This window comes from Dermacentor andersoni, chromosome 8 (assembly GCF_023375885.2).
Source record: "Dermacentor andersoni chromosome 8, qqDerAnde1_hic_scaffold, whole genome shotgun sequence".
In the NCBI taxonomy this organism is placed as follows: domain Eukaryota; kingdom Metazoa; phylum Arthropoda; class Arachnida; order Ixodida; family Ixodidae; genus Dermacentor; species Dermacentor andersoni.
This window is the reverse complement of record NC_092821.1, coordinates 126374234-126399300: the sequence shown is the minus strand read 5'-3', so window position 1 is coordinate 126399300 and position 25067 is coordinate 126374234. Positions and strand designations below refer to the sequence as shown.

General features: G+C 46.2%; 1 protein-coding gene across 1 annotated transcript in view; it reads left to right on the top strand.

The window, feature by feature from the left end:
* LOC126525570 (uncharacterized) overlaps positions 1–25067 on the top strand; it is a 59652-nt gene that overhangs the window by 25120 nt on the left and 9465 nt on the right. The window lies entirely within an intron of this gene.

Below are 25067 nucleotides of genomic sequence, written 5' to 3'. Positions count from 1 at the left end.
GCTGTGGTGACGCGCTGCGCGCAGGGTACGAAAGTGGCATGAATGCAAATATCCCGTGTTATAAGGCCGCCCGCACTAAGGGGAAATCACGTCATTAGTATTGGAGCCTCCATATCTTCAGAACTTTTTTTCTATTTCATGGGAACGTGATGACGATAACCAGTATTTTAAGCCCAGTAAGCGACACACAATTCCCCCCCCCCCCCCCCCCCCCCCCCCACCGCACAGCGGAGCAATGGGAGACCCAGCTCACCAGGCTCAATCTGCATGTTGAACGGAGCCAGCTGGTGGACAGGGCAAGGGAGGCGGCCAGGTCACATGGCTTTCTGAACTGAGAAGGCCACCCGCAAGAAAAGCGACCAACTTCATCTGCTCTTAAAAAAGTTCAATCTCTCTCTCTCTCTTTCTGTATGCACTGGAGGCGATGCAAGGAAAAACAAAAGGAAAAAAAAAGAAGGGAGAGACGATGCCCGCACACACACAGCAGCGTTCAGAGCATGTTAAAGGGCGATCGCGCAGCCCACTTGCCTTCAAAAACCGCAGTGAGGCTTTAGAGGCCTTCCACGGGGATGGCGGTCGAGTCCAGGGTCCCGATAGGTTTTCCTCTGTGAGCAGTCTGTCGTCTAATTGGCTTAAGGCAACAGACAGTCACAGGCTTTTTTTGGATCACCGAAAGAAGGGCGGTTGCAACAAATTCCGGGGGGGGGGGGGGGGGGGGGAGGGGACTAAACGTTGCACACGTAGCCAGCGCGCGAGGCAGGGAACAGAAGTAAAGTCCCGGAAAACCCAGCGCTGGCTCTCGGCTAAACATTTCACCAAAGGCGGCATGCGTAATATGAAACGTATACGCGGGGGTGACATGTTGGCGCTATGCAGCATTTAAGACAACGACACCCTGGCGACCAGGCGTCTCAGAACGTAATGCAAAAGGATAGAAAGTTGGGCGAGTTGGTACGGTAACATGATCTTGGATTGTAGCGCGAAGTGACACGGACAGAGGCAGGAGCACTCGTCCTGTCTGCTCCTGTCTGTGTCCGTGTCACTTCGCGCTACTATCCAAAATCATGTCTCAGAACGCTGGCGTCATGGGCGCCGCCAGAGCCGTTGCCTCGACGCTGCACCAGATGTGACCGACGGGAAACCGTCGGAATTAGGCAACGCCCAGTGAAATATTGCATAGCGTTAGCTTGACAATTACTGCTTAGACCAGAGCGTACACACCGCAGATTGGCAGGAACACTAGTGTGCTTATATTGTGCGTGCGCTCATTCCTGCAGCAGAAGGCAGAACGTCACACTTGCTCCGCGACCAAAGTGCAGCGTCGACGTTGCATCCACTTCGTGTCGTCGTTCTTCCCGTGAAATGCCCTACGTGTATCGGGAGACGCTGCAATCCCTCGCGCTCAATCCGCGCATGCGCTGTCAGCGGGACGGCATACAACGCCGACGGTGGCAACGATGCATGGTGTGAATGCGTCTCCAGCGTCCGTATTATTGCTATTGCGTTCAATCGGGTAACGACGTCATGCTTATTCAGTGAATTTTAATGTGCCAATTTCTGACGGCCTAAAGATTTGCAGCACAACCTTGTGGCACTCTTGAAAGATTTAACACGCCGTTTTTTCTTTCTTTCCCTCTTACCCTTCCGCCAACGCCGAGTAGCTGGCTAGAGGAATATATCTCAGGCCGACCTCTCTGCATTTCCTATCATTAAACTTCTCTCTCTCTCTCTTAACACGCCGTGTAGGGCTTCTAATGGCATCGAGCAAGCTTCTTTGCGCTGCCCGTAAAGATCACTGGCGCCGTGGCTAGTGTAATGACACCACTTTCCGCATACAAGCCCTAATACTGTTTTGAGAATTTAGCCTCAGAAGGTTAAGTTAAAAGGCCTACGCTGTGAATGAAATCTGCAAGTGTCAAACGTTCTGAGGAAGAATTCAGTCAAGGCCATAAAACCTGACCAGAGCAACTTTGGCATTTCAATAATATAGCGCCTATCCAAGCATATCAAAGCATCTATACAGACCATCACTCTGACGGCGTCGTTGAAAGTTTGCTTGGTGTGTCCATATGCTATAGCAATAAAAAACAATTACGGGGTCTCACGGGTCAAAACTAGGATATAATTATGAGGCATGCTGTAGTGAGGAATTCCGGATTAATTTTTACCACTTGGAATTATTTGACATGCACCCTAAGCACTGTACACGAATGTGTAATGACACGTGTACTTGTTTATCTTTCTCCGGTGACCACTTTTTACAGGCTAACAGATATTAAGCGTTATCGCTCGGCATCCTGCCCAATATCCTGCTGCGACGTGGTGTGCCAGAGGTCCTCATTACGGACAGAGGAACGGCTTTTGCAACTGAACTTACTAAATCCATCCTGCGATGTAGCCAGACAAGTAATCGGAAGACAACCGCCTACCAGCCGCAGACGAATGGCCTAGCGGGACGCCTGGACAAGACGCCGCTCGCCGACATGTTAGCGATGCGTGTCGACGTCGAGCGCAAGACGTGGCATGCCGTCATTCCGCACGTAGCCTTCACACACAACACGGTGCTGCATGCAAGAAATGAGGGAGGCCCCTCCGTTCAGGCTGGTTTGCGGTAGGAGCGCGATGACGACTCTCGACGCTATGCTGCCACACGTCACCGACGAAGAGAATCTCGACATCGCCGTTTAACTTTGTTGCTTTTTTTTCTTTACTACGGGTGTCCTTGCTTTTCACTTTTGTGTTTCTTCGCAGCATCGCGACGATGGTTCTAATGGGTAGGGGGGGGAGGGGGGGGGGGTGAATATACACGTGTACTTGTTTATCTTTCTTCAGTGGCCGCTTTTCACAGGCTAATAAATATTAAGCGCTATCGCTCGGCGCAAGACGCGCCTGCGTGTCTCGGAAGTTTCGCCAATGTTATCGGTGGCTATATATCGAAAATGGTGCCAGTTTGAGCGTTTGGTAAATTAATTGTCATCGACAGTAGTTGAAACACGGGATCAAGCTAGTGTTGTCTAGAATTCGTCTTTAAGTTGCGTGTTCTCCGGTGCTTCTAATATAAGCATTATTCTTCCGGCTTAGACGCTGAGACTTCGTGGCCACGACTCTTATAGCAACCGCTTACTCCAGGACGACCAAAACGTACCGCTTCTGTTCCAAGCCGATACCATTGAACAATGCGCGAGGTTGCTGAGAGCCGACTCGTCCTCACACTCAGCTAAATATTCATTATTTTCGAAGTATTACTCTGAATAGGCCGGATGTGTGCTTACAGTCATGCGGTGCTGAAATTGGAGTTAACGGGGTTTGCGTTCGTGTTCAGATTCGTGCCGTCAGCGCAAGAGAAACATCACCGGAACGCGGCACTTTTTTTTCTTTTGCGTACTACTGGCACTGCCCAAGCACCCCAAGGCTTCCATAACGGCTAACAACTCGCGGCTGAGTTTCCTACAATACTCACTATAGGAAACTCTGGTGCTAGCGTCTACGGGAGACGTGAACATAGCGATTCAGTCAACGTGGGAACGATGGGCCGTACATCTGATTTGCAAATAAACTTCCTCCTTATGGTTTCAAAGGACATTTCGGCTTCGTAAATTGATAATCTTCAGCAAGACATTGCGTTATAAGTACAACAATTCTAAACGCTTATGCATGTTCGCAGGGTCTTATTACCTGGCTGCGTTCACAAAAATATCACTTCAGCGCTCGTGTGTGTGTTTTAATGTTGGTCTTTTTGTCATCAAGCGCGCTGTAGTTTAATTGATACTATATAAAAAAATTCTACGACGCTTACGGTACTCCATAACGCGAAATTTGAACGCAGCTCTATATGTGTTTTCATTTCTCGATATATTGGCTGGTGCGTGCAATCTGTCTCGTGCGGTACGTTGCAAACGGAGCGAAAAGTGGAGCGACTGCCTCGCCAGTCGGGAGATCGCGAGAGGCAGCGTGTGGATGACGCGCGGGCGTGATTCACAGCAGCCCCCGCAGACAGACCTCCGCTGATGCAGCGCTTCGTTTCCATATATGGTATTGGTGGACACGCTCGCCGCATGCCATCAGTGAACAGACGATGGCGCGCTACTCTGGCGCCATCTCGTAGCGGTCGTCGCCGCAGGGCCCGTCTTGGTACTACGCTTTCCTCCTCACCCCTTTTGCCATACTCACTTCCTCTGTCTTTCCCTCATCGCGTTCTCTTCGCCGTCTTTCATCACCCGCTGCGCTCCGCTTTCGCTCTCATCTTTCGCTGTGCGCGTTCGCTCGGTTACGCCGAGGGACGACACCGAGGGACGACACCGAGGGACACCGATGTTAAATGCACTAGCGGGCGCCTAAAAGCTGCGCTTTAAAATATGTTTGCTTGAAAATTTAGCTCAAGACAAATAACGCCACAAGATCGACTGAAGCCTCAAGCACCGAGATTAGAGAGGTACACGTATTACCCATAATTCCCGTCTTATCTGAACGATCGCAGCGCCAGAGTTCCCTCTTGCGGAGAGAGAGAGAGAGAGAGAACAAACTTTAATCAGAGCAGCACGTGGGTAGCTTCTGCGCTGTGCATTTGGTTTCAAATAAACTTCCTCCTTCTGGGTTCAAAGGATATTTCGGCTTCGTAAATTGATAATCTTCAGCAAGACATTGAGTATAGTCCAGTACAGTCCAGTATAGTCCAGCAGCCCTAACTGCCCTTTTCGCTCAGTCGACTACTTCGAACTGGTCCATCGAGTCGGAGCTGGACAGTGTTGCCTTCCATAGGTGGGGTCGAAATCCACGCCTCATAGGGTGGCGCATTATGGACTTAAAATGCGCATCTTAAAGGCTATGTTTTTGCTGGTTGAATGCGCGTCAATTAAATTTTGAGAAGCCAAAACACATCATAGATGTCGGGTTTCGAACACTACCTTTGCTGTGCGGTGGCATGTATTATATGGGTGTGAGCTGTGGTGCGCTTGCGCATGCCCACACCATGTGACTGGGCGTTGCGCATTCGTCGCAGTGTGGCCAGTGAATAAGAATACAACGCAGAGTGTATAGTGTGGCACAGACACAAATGTGATCGGTGAACATCTCCAGCTTCTCATTGAAGTCAGGGTCTCTCTCCTGTAGAATGTTTGTTTGCAGTAGTATGGCAGAAACTGCGACAGACTCACATCTTCTAGCAGAGGGAAATCCTGGCTTTACTAAGCCAGAGCTGTTGGCCTAACTGATCGCCTATAAGCATACTACTCCAAGTATCGAGTGATAATTATCGTTGTGCTCTACAAAATTGCTGCGGATGTTTCGAAGATACCCTAATTAAATTAATGAAATTTAATTAAATGCTAGCGTCTTACGAGTCACAACCACGACTTGATGATGAAACACGCCGTAGTGAGGTACTCCGGATTAATTTTGAGCACCTGGCATTCTCTAACACCTACCTAAATCTAAGTACACGAGCACCATTTTTTACCTTTCTTTCTATTTTTTTTTCTTTTTTGCATTTCGCCCTCGTCAAAATGTCGCGGCTGCGGTCGGGGTCGAACCCCGCGCCCTCGAGCTTAGCAACGCAGCGCCGTAGGCACTAAGAAGCTGCCGCAGCGGGTCGACCTTAACGAAACTTCGTGAACAGCTTTATTGTGTGCACGTGGGTGCCTGTGGGTATGTGCACTAATCGTGTGATCACAGTGTATATTCTGTAGCTATCCGCGAGTTAGTTTTAGTGGGAAGCTCCATGGTGCACGGTTCTAGTGCAGCAGGGTGCGAGCCAAATATCTGTGTCACTCCGCCATTCCCACGGCGGTCCCCCTCCACCTCTGCGACACCTGGCGTCAGTCCAAGAAAGTGAGGCGCGCCTACAGGACGAGGGTACGACGCTCAGCGCGGCCCGTATATACTTACTGCCCGCACAAAAACACGCTCAGGGCGCGCTGGGAGAGTGGCGGATCTAACTCTCGCTCTCGAGCGACTACATAGTGCATGATTTACGGCGCTTCAGCGGTATCAGGTAGCATTTTGTTCCGCTAGTGTCTGATCAGAGCTCTTTCATCACGTGCCGCCGGTAGCGAGCTTCTAAGCGGGACTCGTGTGTTTATAGAACTGGCGTGTTCTTGGTGGAGGGCGAGGGGGGGGGGGTGCAGTCGGGGATGTGCGAATTGTCGCGTCACCTTTATAGAAACGAATAAGCTGTTAGTCGACGACGCGGAGGAGTCGTGTGTAGCTCGCAAGATTTCTTATTAGTACGGCCGTGTTCACAAAATATTAGGAACAATTTTATCGCGCACAGTGACTCACGTTCGCTGTTGTTTCTTTTGTTCCGTTGTACGGGTTCGCGTTTCCGCGTTCTAAATGTGTGCCCTTTCTATCACTATTCTTTGTCTTTTAAGGGCAGCATCATTTTCCTCATACCAGGCGATTTGTAGTAGGTAGGTATGTTCCTGTCTCGCCTCGTTGCGTGTCCTCTTCAACTTAGAACATACGTGTCCTATGGTGGGATCCAACGTAAGCCTCCCAGCGCAACAGCCCAATGCTCAACCCATGAGGCCCCACTGCCGCAGGCATACTTTGAGGAATAAAGAAATCTTCGCCGTGAAAGGGGAGCAGAAAGCTTCGCTTATTATTCAGAGAACTGATCAGTCGCGTTGTTGCTTTTCCTCAATGACCTGGCGCAAGCCACTCTGGGGGATCGGCCATGAATCGGGCGGTGCGAGCGTAAATAACAAAATATACTAACTTTGAGGAACATAATTTAATAAAGACTGCTTATTTGAACTTGAGAGAATTATTATTTATGATATGGACACAAACGCCATTGTATCTACATATTACACAATACAATATTTGAATTTTTCTGACGCCAGCCCCACACGAGCCTCCTGCCGTGCTGCACCTTCTTTTTCAACCAGCGCGTGTTTTAACACATACAGGTACTTATCTCGCACCAAACCGCACCTCATCCTTTTCGTGATAAAATAAATAAATAAATAAATAAATAAATAAATAAATAAATAAATAAACACGTTTTGGTGCGGGCGTCTCATCGCACAGAAACAGTGAGAACGTAATAGTTTCTTCCATTCTTCCCCATGGCAGCTAGCACCCGCCGTGGTTGCTCAGTGGCTATGGTGTTAGGCTGCTGAGCACGAGGTCATGGGATCGAATCCCGGCCACGGCGGCCGCACTTCGATGGGGGCGAAAACACCCGTGTACTTAGATTTAGGTGCACGTTAAAGAACCCCAGGTGGTTGAAATTTACGGAGTCCTCCACTACGGCGTGCCTCATAATCAGAAAAGTGGTTTTGGCACGTAAAACCCCATAATTTATATTTTTTTATGGCAGCTAGCGTTACGTAGATACTGCGCGACGTTGCACCGCCTTCAAGATTGAAGCCGGTCGCAACGGAACAGGCTGCAACGCTTCTTCGCCGAAGTACAAATAAAATACCGCCGCCGTCATTTGCTGTCGTCGCCAGCGCTTTCGTCGTCTTTCGTCCGTCGTCTCACACGCCCGATTGCTCGCCTTTGAAAAATCACGCGCGTACATATGGTAACGCTTGGCAGAATCTCAGATGATGCGGCATAGCCAGCAAGCGGCAAAACGTTTCGTATAGCATCGATTCCGACAGTACATGGGAATTGCGTAATTTTATTCATTTGGTTTCTTTAAGCAAATTTTAGGTTTTTTCTGTAGGCGAAGTGTACTAGCCGGATGCGTTAGTGGTTCCAACCTCCCTCATTAGTCGGACGCCACTTTAAGCCTAATCGCTTACATGCGCAAAGTCCCTGCTGCCTCGCTAAGAGGCGGACACATGCCATGGCTCGGTCTAATATAATCCATATTTTGCGACTCGGGGTCAAGACGAGAAGTTGGTATTACAAGTGATAAGTGAGAATAAAAGATTGTGCCCCATCCCTGTTGGCCACACGAACACAGCTTAAAATCCTTCTACGAGTTGCGCGGTCACTAAGACACAACGATCTACGTTTGCGTTGTTAACACAAGCGCAACTTTACACCGGTAAAGAATGTAAGCAGGGGACCACAACATGCCTTTTTGATAAAGAAACGCAAAAAATTGTGATGAAAGAGTTGCACTTTCGTGCAATTAATCATCTCTCTTACCCTTCTCCCATGTCCCCCCCCACACACAAGCAAAAAAAAAAAAAAAAAGGAAAGAATACACATTGACATGTAAAGAGAGACGGCCATAAAAACTACAACAAACAAGTGAGAAAACAGGTAATCATTCATCCGGATAATGAAGTTGCCAAAAATGTCAGGTTCTATCTTTCGAAAACGCACATGCACACGCGCACAGATATATATATATATATAGATATATATATATAAGAACAACGCCTAACTTAAAGAAAATATGGATCTAGAATCTCATAGGCATATACGATGCGCACAGATTTCGCTGCATACCTATAAATTTTTTCCGAGATGGTTAAAAAAAAGTTTTGCGCGCCAGATCGCTTCACTCTCTGCGCAGAGCTCGAAAGCGAGGAGTCCCTGGCGCTCATTAGGTGCGGCTCGGTCGAGGAGCGTTGAGTCTGCGCTACAGCTCATCACTAATGACGGATGCACGAAGTTGAACTTCCTGAGAAAGTTTTCTATCGAGCACTACGCGTACGTCAAAGCATACGGCTATAAGCCGTCTTGTGGAATAGTCCCGCCGGTGTGGGTGTATACGCCGCCCGTGAGAGCCGCTTTGCTGCAATATGCACTAATTTGGAGCACGTCTCTTCCCTTATAATACACGTTTGTTGATTAATAACGCATTGCGTCGTATAGAGCCATTCGGTGAGACGGCTCCACACAATGACGTCTCTCGCGAGCACGCCGTGCATGCATTTTCTCTTCTCGGAGTGATAACCTTTGGATAATTATTTGTCATCTGGAAACGTAGTCTCCGTTTATGCTCTAACTCATTACCATAAAAGGAATCATACAAATACGTGGTGCTTCCGCCGAATTCACGCAACCAGCACGTGCGATGTTGAGAAATTGTCCCGTGTCCCGTAATGTCACCATGGTTGATCCGTTTTCAGAGCCGATTTGTTGTGTGTTCGCCATTAGAAGCAAAGTTTACAATTGGCATTGGCTGCCTAACGTCTACAATTAGGTTAATTAGATATAATGATATGTCGTGTTTAGTGGCGCAGGGGTCAGATATGGCCAAAGAGCGCCACGCAAGTGGTGGTGTGGTGACAGTAAGATGGAAAGATGAATTGTGACAGGTAGATGTAATGTGGCTGTAAAAGGTCCTAAAATTAGTCCTGTAAAGTGTGCACAAGATAGGTAGTAATATAATGACCACGAGAGCGAGGTGTGCTATGGCTGTAATATACATGTTTACAAAGGCGTGATTATACTATGATGAGTAAGTACCAGTATTGCACTACCACCTCACAATGGCCCCTGAACGCAAGGGCCCGGAGGCAGGTGTTCTTCAAAATGGTGATGAGGATGATTTATTGGCATCCCACTTGAAACAGGGCGGTAACAAATAGTCACCTAGATGGCTTGATTTATTTATGTATGCTATACATGTTCTTCATTCTACCATTTCTGTATACTTCTCCTTGATCTCCTTTCTTTTTTTCTTCCTCAAAACTTCTCTATCTACCCTAATTATTGTACCGCTGCTTATACCTGTAACAGATCCATTCGTATGAATATCACCCCTTGCTTTTTCCCACCAATACTCTAAACGCCTCCTGCTTATCTCTACTGCTGACTGGTTGATGTTTCCGTCCACTCTAAATCGGAGCTCTTCTGGAAGGTGTACGTTACCTACGGGTCTCACTGGGTGAATCGCTTCGCATTCAATTACGCTTTTCAGGCACAGATATTTTTGCACTTTAGTCACCCATGTATTTTCACCCATGCTCCTAAGTCTTTGTTCAAAACTAATTTTGCTCTGCGATTCTCCGACTTCAAAAGAGACCCGGCCCATGTCACCTTGCATTGCCACATTTCTGGTTTCACCGTGGGTTCCTTACTATCGCAGCAGTACCCTCTGGTGAGAGGATATGTTACGATACCCTTGGGCTGAGGACAAGTAGCCCGGCATAGTTTAGAAAATTCAGAAATGTCTTCATATATCTTTTCTTTCGACCTGAGTGACCACTTACCGATATTTCTTTGCACTAAAGGATACGTACGCAGTAAATCGTCAAGACAGACGTTGACAGCCCAACATATTGCAGAACAGAACCTTCTGATATTCCGGAAAAAAAATGGAGGAAGTATCCTGGAAGAACGCCTTAGAAACTGACGATGCCAATGTAACTTATGATATGTTTCTTGAAATACTGCAGCCTATATATGCAACCAGCTTTCCTGAGAAATCTGTTAAACAAAAGAGAAGGACAAGGAAACCTTGGGTTACAGCTGAACTGAGTGTAAGAATAAATCATAAAAATTACCTTTACAATTTATTTACCAAAACTAAAGATCAGAATAAATCTCAAGATTTTAAAGTTTATCGAAATCGTTTGAACAAGGACTTAGCAAAAGCGCGACGTGAATATTTTGCAAATCTTCTAGATTTCAAAACAGGATCCACAGATGTCACATGGAAGAGATTAGCTTCATTACTGAATTATAATACCTCACCAAATGTGATCCAGAAACTGATTATAAATGGTACCGAACTAACGGGGAAACCACTTGCAGATGCGTTTAATAAATATTTTGTTAATCCTAAGGTACAAGCTACCGTTCACAACAGTCTGGAAAACCTTCGATGGAATGGAGAAACAATTTTTCTCAACCAGACAAGCGAGGCTGAAGTATTTACAATAATAGCTAGCTTAAATAACAGTAATAGCAAAGATGTCGATGGTTTTGAAACTAAACCTCTTAAGCATATCGCCGATCTCCTTGCACCAGTTATAAAACATATTTTTAATCTTGGTCTTAGTCAAGGTGTCTTTCCGCATAACACGCAGCTTGCACGGGTAACTGTTGTTTATAGAAAGGGAAACAAAAATGACATGAACAATTACAGACCTATCTCTATTCTACCTATTCTATCTAAAGCATTAGAAAAAGTTATATTAAGCCGATTTAACAAATTTGAAGCAAAACACAAGATAATAACTAACTCTCAGTATGGCTTTCGGCGAGGGCTAAGTACAGAATTGGCCCTTCTAACACTAAAGGAACATATTTTAACGCATTTCGAGCAAGGTAATTTCGTACTTCGATTATTTCTGGACTTTTCCTAAGCGTTTGACCTCATTAGTCATGAAATATTGACTCGAAAATTTGAGCGGTATGGGCTATCGTGGCAAAGCCTTAAGTTTAATAAAGTCTTACTTGGAACATCTGAAACAAATTTTTAAAATAGCTGACTATCTCCGAACAACTACGGGTTTCTAGCGGCGTACATCAGGGCAGTATTTTAGGCCCATTTCTGTTCAATATGTATATAAATGATATTACAAACATTTCTCCTATAGCACAACTTATTATATACGCCGACGACACGAGCATTTTCCTAACAGGAAAATTATTTAACTCCGCGCATAACACTAGCGACGTTATGCGAGCGTTTGAGAGTATAGCTAGAGGAAATCTTCACAATTCGACAAATTGTATTACCGCTAACAATTAAAACATTTTCGCAAGGTAAAAAAAAATGCCTACGGGCACCGTAGTTGTGTGGCAGGTTTCCTTCTATTGACGAGTTGTGCACGCTGTGTGCGAGAGTAACTCCTTTTCCGCTCGAAAAGTAGTTGCGCGATCTCCTTTCCCGAAAAGGAACTTTGCCGTTAAGGAGATACTCCTTTGTCGTGTGTCACTGCACTTGAACGCCTTTCCGGTAGATGTCCCCTTACCTAAAGGACTTTAGAGTGCCCGTGTGTCAGGGGTATAAGTAAGCTTTATAAACAGGAAATAAAAAATGGCGGCACATTCTCAAAACATTTAGCGAACCAACATAGCGACGCCCCTAGCCATGTCACCCGTTACAACGAATACCGGAATGTAAGAACATACTGGACGACATATGGTCTTCAAACACGGGAAAATCAGTTACCGAGATTATTAAATAAACTGAATAGAGAAAATATACAGCTGGAAATATGTACATTTAAAAAACTCCGGAAATACATGTCCGACTGATCATGTCTTTGACTGTCACTGAAAATCTGCAATTACGCTGCTCTCTTTTTATCCTTATTCCGTTATCCTTGTTCTCAACATACGTATGCTTTAAATGTCCTTTCTCCTTATTTCAGATGACCATGTCTTCATTACCCACTTTTATTGTATATGTGTCGATGTTACTTCCACCTTAAGAGTGAATTGTATTTATGACTTGTATTTATGACTTGTAGTTTTGAATTGTACTTGAATTGTATCTTGAATTGTAATTTGAATTGTAGTGAATTGTGTTTTTCTTACCTTACCTATACCTTCATATGAATTTTTTTCTTTTTTGATTGCTTCAAGGTATTTGTTCTGTCATTACTTTCTGCCTTATATCACGATCATTTTTGTTTCTATTTCGGGAAAATTGAATTATTTATCAGGGTGTATTGTGTACTGTACTGTGTATTGTGTGTGTTTATTTTTTGTTTTTTTTTCTGATGTAAACAATGCCGCTATACCGCTGTCATGTGCATGAGGGCCTGCGGCTTTGTCAAGCTGTCATTTATGACAGCTTTTACTGCTGGCCTCCAGTGTCGTGTACCCTACATGTGGCACAAATAGAGGCACTATTATATCAAAAAACAAAAAGAAACTCTCAGGGTCTCTTACGTTATCCCTAAGACGACTTGAAGGCGAAAGCCCAAGTGCAGATGCATTAAAGACGCACACATGACATAGAGATCCCCCTCAATTCGCTAACTCATCCTCATAATTCGCTTAGTCAAATTCGCTTAGTCATCCTCTCAAATCGCCTAGTCATCAATCCTAATTTTATTGCCTTTAACTCGCTTGAGTCATTCACTTATTTCGATTAGTCATCTATCTTAATTCGCTTTATCGTCCTTCTTAATTCGCTCAATGATAAACCGAATCCATCTTAATTCGCTTTATCATCCATCTTGCTTGATTACGGGGTATGAGCCATTGATGATAGATTTTGTGCCTTTTGTGTCGTCGACACGTTTTCGCCAGAGACTTTGAAGGTCGACTGAACGATGAGACATAAGGCTGTCGGCGCAAAAAAAAAAAAAAAAGAAAGAAAGAAAAAGAAAGAAGAAACTGTTCTGGATCTAGGAACAATGCCGGATGTAGGGATGTACAGAATCTTAGGTAATTATGCTGCTAAATTATCACCAAGATCGCCAAGTACCTGTCGGTTTTTAACTGATAAGGACATAGTCCACAAGACTGTAAGCTCCCGAATACCGGTTACAGGAATGCAGCGGAGCCCTTTGGTGAGTGACATGATTAATGAGCTCTGTTGGCGACAGCCCATTACGCAGTCGGCCAAAAGAAGCAGTCGGCACCCTCCAGTTTTACGCGACCAGAGTGATACTGTAAATAATTCAGCGAGCGACATTATCCGGCATGCCCACGATGTTGCCCCGTGCAACCATGCGGCACGAGCATAAACGACGGAAATAAACCAGGAAGGAGGATTACGCGATGCAGCCTGGCTTCGCAAGCCAACTTTCCGTGAATCCATCCCTCTTCACGTTTTCTCACTCAAAAAGCTGGCCCAGCACGTGACTCAGCGGCGCTTGGCGCACTCGGCCCATGCTGCTTATTTCCCGGTAGGTTTCAATCGACGCGCACGTGTTCGAGTGCTCTGCCAACCACTGCGCACATTTTCTCCAGGGAATGCACGCGCAACATCGGCTGTTTTCGCAACGTGTACATTTATCGTACATCTATCGGCCCATTGAAACGGAAGGTGTACAATCAATGCATTTCACCTGTGCTGACATACGGGGCAGAGACTTGGAGACTGACAAAGAAGCTCGAGAACAAGTTAAGCACCGTGTAAAGAGCGATGGAACGAAGATTGCTATAGGCATAACGTTAAGAGACAGAAAGAGAGCGGTTTGGATCAGAGAGCAAACGGGTATGGACGATATTCTAATTGACACCAAGAGAAAGAAATGGAGCTCGGAAGGTCGTGTAATGCGCCGGTTAGATAACCGTTGGACCATTACGGTTACCGAATGGGTTCCAAGACAAGGGAAACGCAGTCGAGGACGGCATAAGACTAGAGGGAGCGATGAAATTGGAAAATTCGCGGGCGCTAGTTGGAATCGGTTGGCGCAGGACAGGGGTAATTGGAGATCGCAGGGAGAGGCCTTCGTCCTGCAGTGGACATAAAACAGGCTGCTGCATCTGCTGCTGCTGCTGCTGCTGCTGCTGCTGATGATGATGATGATCGTCTTCGTGTCCACCTGCGAGTGCCGCAGCCGCCAAGCTACTGTCGATCCCGTTGTCTTTTCGGAATAGCGTACGCTGAGCGCGGCGGTGGAATGCACTATAGAACTTACCATGCGACATGATCCCTGTGTTCGTGGAGAAAGGAAGTAATTAGGGGAGATAATCGCACAACACGATTGAAGCCAAACGTATCGGCCCAACATGTGATTGCCACACCGTTTCAGTTTTTTACCTAATCAAGAAGCAATGATTAGGTACAGACAGTATGCAGACGAGGGTCCCAAAGTGAGCGACTGCAGCGAGACCCTCGGTTAATAAATAAATAAATAAATAAATAAATAAATAAATAAATAAAAATAAATAAATAAATAAATAAATAAATAAAATATTGTATATTATACATGGGTTTAACGCAGCAAAATTTAAAAAGTACAAGGAAAGCAAATGAACGCGTAAATTACAATACATTGTTAAGTGGCAATGAGAAAAGAAGTACATTTATCAAAAAGCTTAACTAATACAGCAGAACATATTCTCGGGCATGAAACTAATCACACAAAATAAAACATTTCACTTCATGTTTGAAAGTATTCAAAGATGCCTGTTTACGTGAATGTGGTCATTCCGTATATTTAACGCGGAAGACGAGGGCGTTATTTTTCCATAGTTGGTGTTACGTTTTGGCAGTAGAAAGTTGAAAGTATGCGCAGAACTAGTGCATTTGGCATTAATGAGTAATATGTCTATAAATTCGTAAGCAAGTTGTTTGTTAAGCAATTTAAAAAGAAGAGGAACTTAAATGACTCGTAAACAAGACATATAAAGGTAGAATAAGGTTAGCCTGAAGCAGCGGGAGAGCATTAGAGAAAAGAGAACTGTTGGTAATTTCCAAATAGCTCGGTTCTGTATGCGTTGACTAGACGAGAGGTGACAGTTATGTGTTTCCCCAGGAAGTGTTACCGTGGGTGATCTGACTACGAAAGAACGCAGAGAATAAAGATAATAATACGTGTTCTGAATAAAACACGATCGTGATTTAATCGGTGCTGTTATGCCGAAACTGCTTTTTGTTTAACAAAAGCGATATGTCTAGTAAACTTCAAGTTAGGATCTCAATTTATGCCAAGGAATGGCCCGCAGTCCGCTGTAGGAATAAGATGACTGTCGAGGGTTGCTTGGGGTATACACGGCAGCACCCTCTCTGTTGTTTTAAAGAATCATGAACTGAGTTATGACAGGGTTTAAACTTATATAATTTAGCTGACACCGTGTCGTAAATCGATTTGCAGCCTTAAGAAACCTCACTGGTGCAAATCGGCCCATAACTCACACCCTTACAAGCGCGAACGTGTAAGGGTTTGAGTTGACCTATTTGCACCCTTAAGGGCCTGAATAGATTTACAGCGCAGGTCAGGGAGCACGGTAGGTTTTAGCGTTCCCGCTATAGCAGGACGGCCGAGCAAGTGCTTATCGGTTAAATGTTACCTGGAACCAAACATTCCCGGCCAATAGAGATAACGTGCTGGACCGATACTGCGACAAAAAAAAAAAAAAAAAAGAAAGAAAGAAAGAAAGCGAAGGGTATGGCTTCTCCGAAAGCTCGCTTGCCGAAGCTGGCTGCGTGATGTGTAACGCTCTCCCCAGTCTCTCCTAGTTTGATTCCTTCCTTGACGACTTTGCGGCTTCAGTTTTGTTACGCAATGCTCTATCTTTCTCTTCTGGTCATTTTCTCCCTCCATGCGGTTTCAGCAACGAGTCACGGCTCACGTGCGCGGTTACGACGTTGAGGAGGGGGGGCGTGGCCCTCCTTTCCCGCTCGACGGCAAAGCCGCCGAGCGGTGCTGGGATTCTCGACGAGCGGGGTGCGTCGTGTCAGAGTCGAGCGGCCATTAGTCAGGCCCGAGAGTGGCGAGCGCCCGGTCACCTCGCCTTGGAGTTTGTCCAGGCTGTCACAGGTTGTCCCGACCGCCGCCGCCGACGAGGACGCTGTCTCGCCGGCGGCGTCTCGCGCAGCCTCCGTTGAGCGGGATTGCGAGAAAGGCACTCTTAGTGTTCCTGTGTATGCTCCCGCAGGTGTACACGCTTCGTGCGGGAGCATATACAGCAACACTAGACGCTCTCTTTGTCGTACGCGGTCTGGACGTGTGCTCGTCTCTATTTATTTCTATCTCTCCCTTCAGCTCTCTTTCTCTTTTTATCCCCCTTTACCCTTCCCCCGTGCAGGGTAGCCAACCGGAACTACCTCTGGTTAACCTCCCTGCCTTTCTATGCATCCTTCTTTCTCTCTCTCTCTCTGTCGAACACGTGACACAGCGCGCGTGCCTCGTCGGCGCCTTCGTTCGAGGGCGTAGTAAAGGACGTCGTGGGAGGAGTTCAAAGGGTGCGAAAGGACTGCGATACCCGTTTTGGACTCTTGAACGAAGTAGCAGAGTCTTATTAAAAAAAAAAAAGGCTGTTGTGCTGCTAAGGTTTGCGCAGCACAGACAATGCAGAGCACACGGATGCGTGCTTGTAAAGTTTATAATGGTTGTAAAGGTTGTAATATTTCTACGGGAAAAGTGTGAAAAATGCATGCTTTTCGAAAGTGGAGGTACCAAAATTAAAGGTACCGCCTGGTAGGCTATATAAACTACAGTATATGTGGTGAACTGTATACAGGAGTCTGTGGTTAACTGGCAATTTAACAAACACAAATGTGAAGAATACGTGTTGGGGTATTATGTAGGGCTGTGTACGTGGTATTGATCTTGCCTAGGTCTTAGCAGCTCAAGATTTTTTAAGTGTGCCTGACTAACCAACACAACGTAAAACTTCACAAAGTCACAGATTCTCCCTAGTACTACCCAGAGAGAAATGTTGACGTTGAGCGACCGTCTCAGCGAGTGACCTAAGGAATGAGCCGTGACAAACACTCCATTTTGAGGTGGTTCCTCACGAATTATGCGAAGTGCGCTACAAAGAGCAGCAAGCGTCGCGGCTGTCGATGTCGTCTGGTGTGATGTCTTGAGTTTCAAGGTGATGACTTTCGCAGGAAAAATTACTGATCCTGCAGAACCACCCCCTGTGGTTGAACCGTCATTGTATAGATGGGTATGATCGTTGTGTTTTTCGTACAGCAAGATCAGCGAAAGTTGTTTGAGAACTGGTAGCGTCCATATAGTACCCCGGGATAATTCGAGTGTTCGGCTGGACTTGAAAGTGGCTAGGCTTAAACATAGTCATTCCTGCGAATGATGATGATGATGATTGTGGTGATACAGATGATGATGCTAAATCTTTAGTAAAAGTAAGCATGGCTCATTGGCCTATAATAGGGGTAATGTGATTGGCAAAAGGAGATACGTGGACAAAGTCGGCTATGGAGAAATGCTCCCCCGTACGACTACTCCATGTGTAGGATACCTTGGCTCGTATAATGCAGCGTATACTTGCGCTGGATTCTCCACCGGTCATCCGATATGATAATAAGATATCATCCACCGGTCATGACCAACCAATTTTGGGGGATATTGTAGTCGAAGAGCTGCCTGGGACCACTGACGGAGCGCGGAATAAAAAAACAAACAAACATCGGTGCCTTACACCGGTTCCGCTGCAAATACGTTGAAGGAAAAAACCATTCACAAAACACAAAGGACAAGAAGAGAGGTTCACACCACAACGACTGGACTAGTCCAGTCGTTGTGGTGTGAACCTCTCTTCGTGTCCTTTTTGTTTTGTGACTGGTTTTTTTCCTTCAACGATGTACCGACTGGTCCGGATTTCGACCCTTCTGCAATGTAAATACGTGTAGTGATGCCCGCGAATAAAGTTTGTGGATCCGACTGGTGGAGGGCCTATGCCACTGACGCGCATCCCTGGACTCTATCCTGGCTTTGGCCAGAGAAACCGGGCTATCGCAACGGTTGTAGATCCTGCTCGATTCTCGCAGCGCCTCTTCTATGGCCGACACACTTTCTTCCCTTTCCCATTCATCGTGCTAGGCCAAAGGGTAGTCACATCGAAAATAAAACTTTTTTTTCAATCAATCAATTCACCTAGAACCAAGACTGACGGAGGCACGCGAAACGCACTATTTTACCAGGTAGTTCACACGAAGAGACAGTGATAGTCGTTATCACTAAGGGTGGACGGCTACGGCACCAAACTGCCTTCCAGCGGTATTTATAGGAATGTCTACGACCCTCATGCACCTTTCACGCAGCGAATTCTGTCACCTCATTGTAGGACGGCGCATACATTGAAGGATTTTACCACTGCACGCCGTTGCCCATGAGCCAGAAAACCCAGTGACCAATTTTTTTTAACATTACTTTTTTTGCGCCTCTCTCCTTCTGTATTTCTTTTCCCAATTCCCTTCCCCACGCAGAGTAGCATGTCAGCGATGTCTATACGCCAGCTAAAATCTCTGCCTTTCATTAAAATATTATCTCTCTCTCTCTCACTATTACGTGAAATTACCAGATAGTTTACACGAAGAGACAGTGATAGTCGTTCTCACTATGGTTGGATGACACGGCACCAAACTGCCTTCCAGCACTATTTCTACGAAAGCCTACGACCAAAAAAGAAACCGTAGAGAGAGAGAGAGAGAGAGATGAGGAGGAGGAGGAGGAAGAGGAGGAGGGGTGGGGAGGGTTCTCTCCGCTCAGAAGGCTCCGCGAGAAAGTGACGCGCCTGTACGACGCTGATTTACGTCTCTGGTGGCAGCAGCAGCAGCCGTGTTAGGAGGGTGTCACTTCGCGTCTCCCTCGCCTCCCTGGGTCCAAGGCCTCCGTGCTGCTGGCAGCGTCGCGCGTCTCTCCACCGCCAACACGCATCACCGAGCCAGCGCCTCGGCGGGGAGACAGGCCGCTAAACGGCAGCGCGACCCTTCCCTCCGCTCCCCCGCTCTAAGCATTGATTTATGCCTTCTTCTCGTAGTTACTTCGCAGACGGCCGAAAGCTGTAGGACCCTGTTACACCGGACAAGAGGAGAACCCTGCGATCGAACCGTACGGCGACGTTTTATAAAGTGAAAGATCCCTGCAACTACACTACCCCCCCCCCCCCCCCTTTCTCCCACACATAAAAAAAAGAACATCAAGAGAGAAAGAAGTTATTTATCACAGCCCAGAAATTTATGCCAGCGTGCGCATGATTGCTGACAGCCTACTCTGCGTAGGGAGGTGGAAATGTATGAAAGTTTACGGAGGAGAGTACGAAATAAAAATAAAACAAATATGTGAGTAAACCTGATAATGGAATTGAAGTTTCAATTTATTTGCAAGCGAAACAATGACGAACGATTCGGGCCTTTCTAAATCCCGGTGTTAACTTCGGCTAAAGTTTTCTGAGAAGGCCAATTCCTGGAAGGCATTTCCAAAAACGAGAAACTAAAGGCTAATGGCATGAAACCGCGACTGCAGGACTACATTTTGGAAGCACACATAATACACCATATTACGCATCTTGGAGGCACATATGACGGACAAGATGCTTCAGACAAGATGCTAAGAACTTGCGCAAACAGTATTACCTGCTATCGAAAGTTAATGCAGTTTGATAGACGCGATGTGTTGGGGCCAAATCATGTCGTTTCTCAGTGGCTGAAACGACTTATGGCGGCTGATTGTAGCTTTTTACAAGGTCCTCTTATTATCGAGATCTGTCCTATCTGCAGTAATGCGCGTATCACCTTCCAGAAGTCAACAGACCTCAGTTATCGACTGTACTTTCGATGCGCGCCTCCGGATGAAGTGACACCCTCAGTGTCTTGTCTCCCGTCTTTCTTTCCGCTCCTCTCTTAACCTCATTTCTCCTGCGTAGGGTTGCGAGCCGGATGTGCATCGGCTTTCCTACCCCCCCCCTCTCTCTCTCTCTCTCTATATATATATATATATATATATATATATATATATATATATCTCAGGTTTAGAAATCTAATTAATAAGTACTGTCGGGATAAATATGTATATATATATATATATATATATATATATATATATATATATATATATATATATATATATATATATATATATATATATATATAGCGTCACCCCAGAATTCTTTTTTTGTTCAGCGAAAGGACGCCGAGTTCCGTACGAGCGCTCGTATTAATTAATAAATATACATAACCAATAATATTACCACTAAAAATCGATAAGGGATGAGCGGTAGTTTGGCAAGCCTTTGTACCACACGGTGATTATATTCGCGACCGTGTGACGTTAGTATATCAGCGGCAGTGAATATAAAGTATGGTTATGCGGACTAAACGCGAATATCGGTGGAATAACGCGCCGCGTACTGTAACATGCTCATTGAGCCGTGTGCGGTCACTCGTACTCGTACGACCGCTTTTACGATGCACAAGGCCGCATAACGCGCATGCATGACCGTTTAAAATAGACACGCCCGCATATATCACTCCCAGTCTTGAAGACAGTTCAGGGAAATAATCGCTTTTCAAGACGATTCTTATTACTGACTGGTATGTTACGAACTTGAGAAACCGAGTTTTTGCGTAAATGCCACTGTTCGGCGACAGAAGCAGTGCCTCTACATACGTGGACAAAGTAACCATATCCTCACGTTACATTTGCAAAAAAAAAAAAAAAACGGACAAACACAGATGAAGATATATCTAGGCTTTTTGAAGCCTGGATTTATGTGTAATATCGCGGTTGTCGAAAATCCCACGATAGGTTTTATTCATCGTCTTTGACAACGCAACGGCTTACATCCAATCAGTGTCAATTTTCTTGAAAGTACGTATGCATACGAACGTAACCCAAGCGAGCGAACGCTCGTACAAACGCGTAAAAACGCGCACACCTGCACGCAAACACGCACACAAACACGAAGTGGGAGGAAGCGAAGAACGGCAGTGCCACAACAACAACAACGAAAACCGTTTTCCTTGGCAAAAGCAAACCCTCCTATCGTTTATTTTTTCTCGCTATCTTTTTTTTTCCCCATCGTCGCCGTCCGAGCCATCTTCGGCGCTGTGTTTATTATTACGATTTCTTTTCGTTCTTTTCTTTCTTTGCCCCTCAAATCCAGAAACCGAAATCTGAGAATGATACTCGGGGAGTTGTATACTCGACGGCGCTGGTTTCGTTTTTCCTTCGCCGCGGACCCCTCGAGAATTGCCCGGAACTATCGAGCGAACGGTCAGTATTCTCGAGCAAGGCGGGCGAGCTGCGGCTCAAGCCCGGCCGAGCTGCCTTCCCGGTTTTTTGAGAAACGGGATACTCCGCCGGCTCCACCGCCACCAGCGGCGATTCCTTCAAGAACACAGCGGGGCATAAAAAGATATATATATATATATACATGAAGGAAGAAAAGAAAAGAATGCAGGGAGAAACGAAATACGTAATCGTTCCAGAGCCACGTTAGCAGTCTTATGTTTTACTTTTCGAGAAAAAAAACAATATTTCTACGTTTTCGCCACCGCGCGCTTCTTTTGTTTTCTGCAGCATCTGAGAACTGGGAGCGAACGGCTCGCATGACCGACGGCCTCTTCGCCTCGCGATGGCTGTTACACGCATGGTTTCGTGGTCCACCATCAACGCGCGCGCCAAACCAAACCTCGATCATGGTCCGCGCGGCTAGCACCATGCCATGTTATAGTAACCGGACTTCATTTTAGTTCTTTTTCTTTCAGAAGAAAGAAAGCGTTATGGTTCACCCTGCCGCTTCTCAACGTTTCGCAGTGCTTCTTCACTCCGGCTGCGCAGTGGCGACAGTGACAGCCACTTGCCTACAGTGAAGCCACATTTGTTGAAAAAATAAATAAAAGGGTGTCTCCGCAGAGAGATATATCGACACTTCGAAGAGATTTCTCGATAATTCGGCAAACGTTGGCACGAACAAAGGCGCAAACGAATAACCAAATAGCCAAACCAAAACAAGCGAGCAAACAGACAGAAGTTTTGTGAAATACAAGCGTTACATCTTGCGTGTGCACTACAAGAGTCGTAGCGCACGTCGAAGATGGCAATGAAAATTTCACAGTGCTTGCAATGCACCATCATCACAGGTGGGGAAAGCTCGCGACTTGCGTCAGACTTCGTCTTCGCGGCCAACAAGCAGCAAGAGTGCATCTCGATCGGCACCGAATATTCGTCTAAAGTTTTCTCGCAAACCTTTGCGCAGTACAATAAGACAAATGTAGCCATAACATTCCCGCACGACTTTTTGCGCTACGACGGCGCTGATTAAGGAGAAAGTGATCCTGGTTCACGTACACGAACGCGAGCCTGGCTAAAGGTTCTGAAAAAGGTCGACGCCAAAGTGCCTGCATTGTATGTACTCCGAGAGATGTTGTACTCTTCGAAGCGGCGTCGTGAATCTGTGGATGGCGTTCTTCTGCATAGCGTGGGGTTGTGGGTTCGATTCCTAGTCACAACGTCCGCACTTTGATAAGTGTGAAATCCAAAAAACCTTCGCGTACTTAGATCTAGTTGCACGTTAAAGGACTCCAGGGGGCTATTCTGAAAGTATCCACCAAGTGGACGTGTCCATGTCGTCTGCTGCTGAAGTGCTGATTGGCTGGGGGCGCCTGCCATCCTTCTATCGCTTACCTCAGCCCAGCCAATGAGAACTCCAGCGGAAGACGAAATGCTGGGTGGACATTTACAAAATACTGCCTCCCCCCTCCCCCGGGTTACCTATATAATTTGGAGGCGCCTCTCATAGCCAAAGTGTTGTTTCCAGACGTTAAAATAAATAAATAAATAAATAAATAAATAAATAAATAAATAAATAAATCGACGTTCTAACTTCAATTCGATAGAAATGGAACGAACTCGGGCTCAGAGCAGCGACAGTTTCTCTTCTTGCAATAAGACTAGTTTACATAATTTTCCACGAAATAAAATTTCGAAATAAACTTGAATTGAAGATATAGCACACCGGCTTCTTTTTGTTCTGCGTCCGTGTAGCTAGAACGCTGTAATGTTCCACTAGAAATGACGGAACGCCGCAATCTCTCGGAGGCCATGCGGAACTTTGTCGCACCGTTATGAAGTTGGACAGGCTCTTAATAAAAATATAATGCTTTCATATCACTTCCTGACGTGCTTCACGATATACACCGCGAGCGACCCATATTGGCGCCAACGCCGGAGCCGTTACGAAGTTTATTTTCCCCTCCTTTCGATGCTGTACGCGTCCATCGGTTTTCATTACTCTGAGGGAGCGCCGTCGCTAAGGGAAGGGTGGGTACGATGTATGGGCACCACCTAAAGGCACGCTGCAGAACGTGACGTCACGTAGAGTCGGAGACGCTATCGTCACATTCCGCGTGATAAAAAAAAAAGAATAATAAATTTTGAAGGACGTGAATTTTTAATGGTTTCCTGTCAAAACACGTTGGCGAAACCCGTTCGAAGACACGTTGCTGTGTTTTAATGTGTGCTTCGTTAAACTACAAATCTACGGGGCCGCCTAGCGAGCGACCGTCTAAGGAAAGATGCTTCGACACTCAAGTCAGGACGGGGCATACCGCGACCTCGCCATCCCAGAGAGAGAGAGAGAGAGAGAGAGAATAAAGCTTATTCAAGAACCCCGGGCCATCGTCGTGCGCCGCAACATTCCCCATCTTGACGAGTGCGAAATCCTCCGGAAGTACAAGCATCAAAGAACGAGAGAAATTTTCGAGGTGTACGCGATTCACATGAGGAGCAACACGCGCTTTAGCCTGCCTTTGATTTAGTCTGCTTAGCGACGACGAGTGGGACTGTACTTGAACCGATGATTCGTTTGAGCACGTGACCAATGTGCTCCGTCTTCGTTTCACCGTGGAATCTCGTTCTGCGTTGTCTGTTTCTGGCAATGTAAGCATGGTATTTTGTTTAATATTTGGAGTTTGTGCACCATATATACACATGTGGTGCGTGTGCATGTGCGTGCGTGCTTCAAATAAATACCTGTTGATAATCTGCGTTTGCGCTTGTCTATCCTATAGTCGCATTCTTCGCGCTGTTCACAAGGAGTCACATTCATAGAGAGTTCGTCGTAATTCGTACCTAAACGGGTTAAACAGCTACCAAACGCTTGAAAACAAGGGGTCAAAAAAGAAGGACAAGGCGACCGCTCGTGTTGCGTCCGTCCTTTTCTTCCACGTTCCTCTAGCGCTGAACACCTGCTACGATTCCATATACTTAAACGGTCGAACGTCAGCCCTCGTAACGGGGTTAATATTCCACCGACAGTTGACTCCTTGCTTCGAGGACAGGACGCCTGCTTTCAAGGCTCGCATGAAACCCGGATAACAGTGAAGTCACGCCGGTCGCGCACGACAGCCAGAACAGGCTCGGCAGTCGCGTTCCATCGTTGCAATCCGAAATAGCACTGACCCCGGGACACGTTGGTGTTTTGTGGCCCGCTCGCGCGGATGCCCAGACGAGACAAGGCGTTGCGCTGCGGTGGTTTTGGAGCACGGCCCACTGTGGCAGCCCCGCGCGGACAATGGCAAGGCGCCACGTCTTCTGCTGCTCTGCATACGGCACGCGCAAAGGCGCATTTGCACACCGGTGTCACATGATCTGCCCTTGCTGTGGGATGTGCGCCACCTTTGCTTACTACTTTTTAACTTGTTTTGTAACATCATATAGACACCATGTTTGACTGTAGGGGTAGCTTGACTTGGGTATCTCGCTAGCTAGTTTGTTTGCTTATTTACCTTATTTCTTTCATATAATGTTTCAACGCACGAAACCTTGTGTTTC